Source organism: Branchiostoma floridae, chromosome 18 (assembly GCF_000003815.2).
Source record: "Branchiostoma floridae strain S238N-H82 chromosome 18, Bfl_VNyyK, whole genome shotgun sequence".
NCBI classification, from domain to species: Eukaryota; Metazoa; Chordata; class Leptocardii; order Amphioxiformes; family Branchiostomatidae; genus Branchiostoma; species Branchiostoma floridae.
Window position 1 is genome coordinate 6607927 of NC_049996.1, and position 5816 is coordinate 6613742.

Below are 5816 nucleotides of genomic sequence, written 5' to 3' on the forward strand. Positions count from 1 at the left end.
GATTTTCAGGTCACATCTTGGCAGATGGCAAGGTCATTGGAGAACATCTAAGTTTCAATCCAACTAAATTCTAAGACTCACAGATCAGGAAGGTTGGGAGGATGTGAGGAGGTACTTTACACTGATGACAGGTGCATGTCAGGTTGTGCTACTAGCCTGGTGTCCATCTGTATCATAGCTCCTGAGTCTCTTCTTTCCTGTGCACCTCTACTTCAAGCAGCTGAAGTTTGGTGCATCTTGCTGAAAGGCTCAAGTAAGACCCTTGGTCATGATTTCAAACTTTCCAGTTGACATGACCAAACTTCAAAATGGCCTTTCATTTTTTAAAAGTTCTATCATGATTATGTAAGCACAAGTTTGTGGAGACGACTGAAGAGACTCGGGAGCTATAATATGGCTGGATACCAGGCTACAATACTTGCGGAGAGGACAGAACAGACTTGGGAGCTATAATACGGCTGGATACCAGGCTAGTCAGCTGGCCCTGTGGCTGGAGGAAGTCACTAGTACACTACTCTGATCTCCATGCCGAAAAGAGTCCTATTTTTATAGAGCAGAGCTAAAAGCCTGTCTGTTGGTTTGTTTGTTTGGATTGTGGTTTGCGGTTGCTTACAAACGTGTGCCCTCTAGTTTGGGGTTACAGCTATAACTCATTTAAGGCTATAGCTTATTTCACAAACTAAACATGACATTCATAGCCCTTAACAATAACATACAACATATGCTGCTTGTGTGTCTGGTCTGTGTGTGTCTGTGTTTGTAAGTGTGTGTGCATGTGTGTGTGTGTGTGTGTGCGCGCGTGTGTGTGTGTGTGTGTGCGTGTGTGTGTGTGTGTGTGTGCGCGCGTGTGTGTGTGTGTGTGTGCGTGTGTGTGTGTGTGTGTGTGTGTGTGTGTGTGTGTGTGTACTAGTATATTGTGTGTATACATGCATACACGTATGTGTATATGTGTTGTGTATTATCATAAGTACAATGTATGTTTGAAGTTCCAGTTTCCTGAGCTAACATCTGTACATCTGTAGTACCTTAGCCCCTGCCCAAGTCTACCCCCACAGAAAGACCCTTTGTCTGGCAGTGTTTATTTTTCCTGGGGAGACCTTAACCCCAGACTCAGTCAGCCTTACTACTTATAAATGGGAGTGCTTAAAAGTTTCCCTGCACCCTGTAAGGTCAGAGGTCACAACTTCGCTTAGAATAGAAAACACCAAGCTTGTTGCAACGTCTGCAACCATGCGATATGGAGTAAAAGTCCAACCTCTGAATAAGGACTAAAACTGTATGATTAAAGCATTGCAGCTTTGCTACATGGTTCGCATGTTTCAGTCGAGCACACAGGGTTACCCCTGCTCCTCTCGACAAGTGTGCTGGGTTCTTTAGCTGCAGAGGTTTCACTCCTGAGGCTCACACCTGAAGCTCCCCCGTACGTCACTATTATTTTACGGCACCATCTGAAATGGTGAACGCAATACTTATCACATGTCTGAGCCATGATGTTTTTCATGTGATTGGTTTGTTGAAAGATGATCACAGAATACAGTTAAGCCTGGAGGTTGCCCACTAGCACTCGCTGGACTCCAGACTAGCCTATAGAGGTACACATGGTTGACATGGATGTTGTCTGTGTGGTGGGAGTGCCTCAGGAGCCTGGACTCCAGACTAGCCTATAGAGGTACACATGGTTGACATGGATGCTGTCTGTGTGGTGAGAGTGGCCTCAGGAGCCTGGACTCCAGACTAGCCTATAGAGGTACACATGGTTGACATGGGTGCTGTCTGTGTGGTGAGAGTAGCCTCAGGAGCCTGGACTCCAGACTAGCCTAAAGAGGTACACATGGTTGACATGGATGCTGTCTGTGTGGTGTGAGTAGCCTCAGGAGCCTGCAGCTGGACTCCAGACTAGCCTAAAGAGGTACACATGGTTGACATGGATGCTGTCTGTGTGGTGAGAGTAGCCTCAGGAGCCTGGACTCCAGACTAGCCTATAGAGGTACACATGGTTGACATGGATGTTGTCTGTGTGGTGGGAGTGACCTCAGGAGCCTGGACTCCAGACTAGCCTATAGAGGCACACATGGTTGACATGGATGTTGTCTGTGTGGTGAGAGTGACCTCAGGTCACCCTGATGTAAACATGTGAAACTGTAGCCTCTACGGTCTACCTCCCTTCTGTTACACACAGACTTGCTACATTTTATACATACACATGTCAGAACATGATACATTTTCTACTGTCCTACATACAGCACTGATACACACAAACTTGCTACATTCTGGACATTCAACCTGATGCATTCTCTGCTGTCTTTCTCATAGCACTGACAAACTTGCTACATTCAGTACATATACTGTCAGCTGCTACATTTTCTACTGACCTACTTACAGCACTGATACACGCAAACTTGCTTCATTCTATACATACACATGTCAGAACATGATACATTTTCTTCTATCCTACTTACAGCACTGTTACACACAAACTTGCTACATTCTATACATACACATGTCAGAACATGATACATTTTCTTCTATCCTACTTACAGCACTGATGATACACGCAAACTTGCTACATTCTGTAAATAGAACCGGCTACATTTTCTACTGTCCTACGTACAGTTTTAACACACAAACTTGCTACATTCTATACATACACATGTCAGAACCTGATTCATTTTCTCCTGTCCTACTCACAGCACTGATGATACACACAAACTTGCTACATTCTGTACATACATGGGTCAGAGCCTGCTACATTTTCCACATATATGTAGCAACTTGGTGACAGTCCTGCAGTTTTGCAAGGATGTTTTATATGTGGGGAATTCAGGCCGGATGTTTGGGAGAGTGCAGATGTCTCGTGATGTTTTCTGGAGGTAACAAACAACCACCAGTGAGAACATGCTGAGATACATGTAGCTGCCTACTACTACAGGGAAGACCCCCAAACCTTACAAGGTCTGCAGGCTTCTCCCCTACGAGTTAAAGTTGATTGCTGTACGGTTGGACATTATTTGTTGGTTTTCATAACTTTATTTCATAGCCTACTAAGCACACACAGTCAACTTTTGCTCACCACCACCGCCCTTTTGATGGAGGTGACATAACGAAAAATAAAGTTGGACTCACGTGAGCCACAAGGAAGCACGGGTATTCACACCCAGGGTAATAAGGTCTCATTGATGAGTTTCTTCTTTCCATAGACTTCTATGTTATAATTCGTGGTTTAAATGGGCGCGTTCATAATGAAGCTGCGTAAAATTTCAGCAGATTTTTCATTCTATGTCGAGCACATTTACCCTATATCGTGGGAAAAAATTGCCAATGTAAACTATACGTAGGAACTTTTTTTATAGCAATTACAAACTACGATTAGTCAATCCCCACAAAAGGCACTTTTTCGCTGCTATTGTACAACCGCACCACTCAGAACCCACGACTGTGTACCTCCGACCTAGCGCGCGGCTGCAAAACTTTACCTGCTAATTTCTTCAGTTACAAATAAGCTTTCACCAATCTAACTTTTGAGATCAGTTCCGCTGGCTAAAAGGGAATTTCTCACCGCTAAAAACATGCGTCCGTGCAGCCGTTCATTTTTGGCTCGGATCTCTTTTAGGGTGTCCACTCGCGGAGTGATACATCAATGAGACCATAACAGCGAGTAAAGCCGTACTGAAGGATATATTTTCACCCTAGCCGATCCCATGTTCCCCTCCCAGGGTGCACATGTTACTTTAGTTCACTAAATTCCCAAACTATTTTCACCAAATCCGGCCAAACCGCAAATTAAATCTGTCAAACATGGACTCCCCTCTCCTAACCATGGTTACTGGCACATTCCGAACTCTCGCTGACCGGGTTGCTCCCCTTACATAGCTCTGGCCACCAGAGAGTCAGCCAAGCTTGTCAGACACTACAGACGGGTCTGGGTTCAGTTCAACTATCTGGGCCTGCTGCCAGCCAAAAGCTTCTGTCAGTTTTATTTAAGGACCCCTTTCTTTGATTACCTCCAACAGTTGCCAAGGCAATTGATATATTTCCACTAAATATTGTCTGCGATATTTCTTTGCTTCGCTACAGAATATTGAAACAAATGGAAGCTTGCTACATTATACATCGATGAAGGATAGACATTTAATAAAGTCAAAGACATCTAGGTAATGAGATATGCTGGATGACTGTTACTCAAGCAAATGGACATGATTTTGGAAACAGTCAGACGTTTCTGACAACATCTGCTGACTTTCGTCACCATTTCCAAAATCATGTTCAGTTGCTTGAGTAGCATATTATTATTTGGCGTAACTCTTAGGTAGAGATGTTGATGGATTTAGACTTATTATGTCTGGAGTAGTATGAAAGTGTGGTTGCTATAACATTGGCATTTAAATCACCAAGAAGTATGAATATGGACAAGGGAGATTAATTTAATATCTAGCATCACTTTGTTTTAATGTACCAGTTCCGTCTGGTTGAGATTTGTCAGGTCCAGGTTGTTTTTGGTGACCTGTGGGTTTTTGGGTTGTTTTTGGTGACCTGTGGGTTTTTGGGTTGTTTTTGGTGACCTGTGGGTTTTTGGGTTGTTTTTGGTGACCTGTGGGTTTTTGGGTTGTTTTTGGTGACCTGTGGGTTCCCAATAATTGGTAGCCTGGTTTCCAACCCAAGTTATTAGCAGAGGGGAGGGAAGAGACTGGGTAGCTTTGATAGGCTTGGATACCAGGCTAATACCTGGGGGGGGGGGGGGTGATTTCAGACAGCTCTAGCCTGGTTCTCAGACGCTCCCAAGGGCTCTAGAAAGGTGATAGCTAGAAACATGAGAAAGGTGATTTAGGAAGTAGGCTACATGGCAACCGTAGTGTACAGGTGTTACCAGAGGTTTGATTATGACTGCAATGCCCTGGGTCATAGTGTTCAGGGAGCTACTTGTACATGTATGTGATGTTATGTTGATTTGCCAATGTGAGATTACTGGCAGTGCAAGATGTCTGTCTACCTGGTTTAGACTTAGAGCATTTCAGACTAATCAGAGGGGGTGCTGACACTGCTGGGAATGACCTGACCCTTCCATTAATTACCTGCCCTCCCCCAGCCCTGCTAACGAGACAGGAGGATGTCAGGTCTCACCCTTGAACTTGTGCAGCAGAAATCTGTCAGGTTCTGGTCCCTAAAATCTCTGATACAACCCAGATCCAGACTGGTCAGAGGAACAGGACTATGCATGTACATGTACACTATATCTCAGACCATATCTTTATCATGGTATTCATACTGTAAATACATTTAAGTTTGCGGGGATTTAATTTTGCGGTAGCGAAAAAAGGACTTTTCGCAGTGGATTTAAGTTCTCGGTAACACCATAGACTGCAGTCTAATACCATAATAGAAAGATGTTTGCGGTAGTTTTAAATTCACGGTGAAGTGGTCACCGCGAAAGCCGCGAACATTAATCCACCATTTCTGCATCTACAGTAGTTCTAGCTGACAGTGTTCTCCAACTAGGCACTAGGACAATGTAATGTTTACAGATTTGTGCTGTCAAAGTATTGGGATGGATGGATGGATGGACGGACGGACGGACGGACGGACGGACGGACGGATGGATGGATGGATGGATGGATGGACGGACGGACGGACGGACGGACGGACGGACGGACGGATGGATGGATGGATGGATGGATGGATGGACGGACGGACGGACGGACGGACGGATGGATGGATGGATGGATGACGGATGGACGGATGGACGGATGGATGGACGGACGGACGGTTGGATGGATGGATGGATGGATGGATGGATGGATGGATGGATGACGGATGGACGG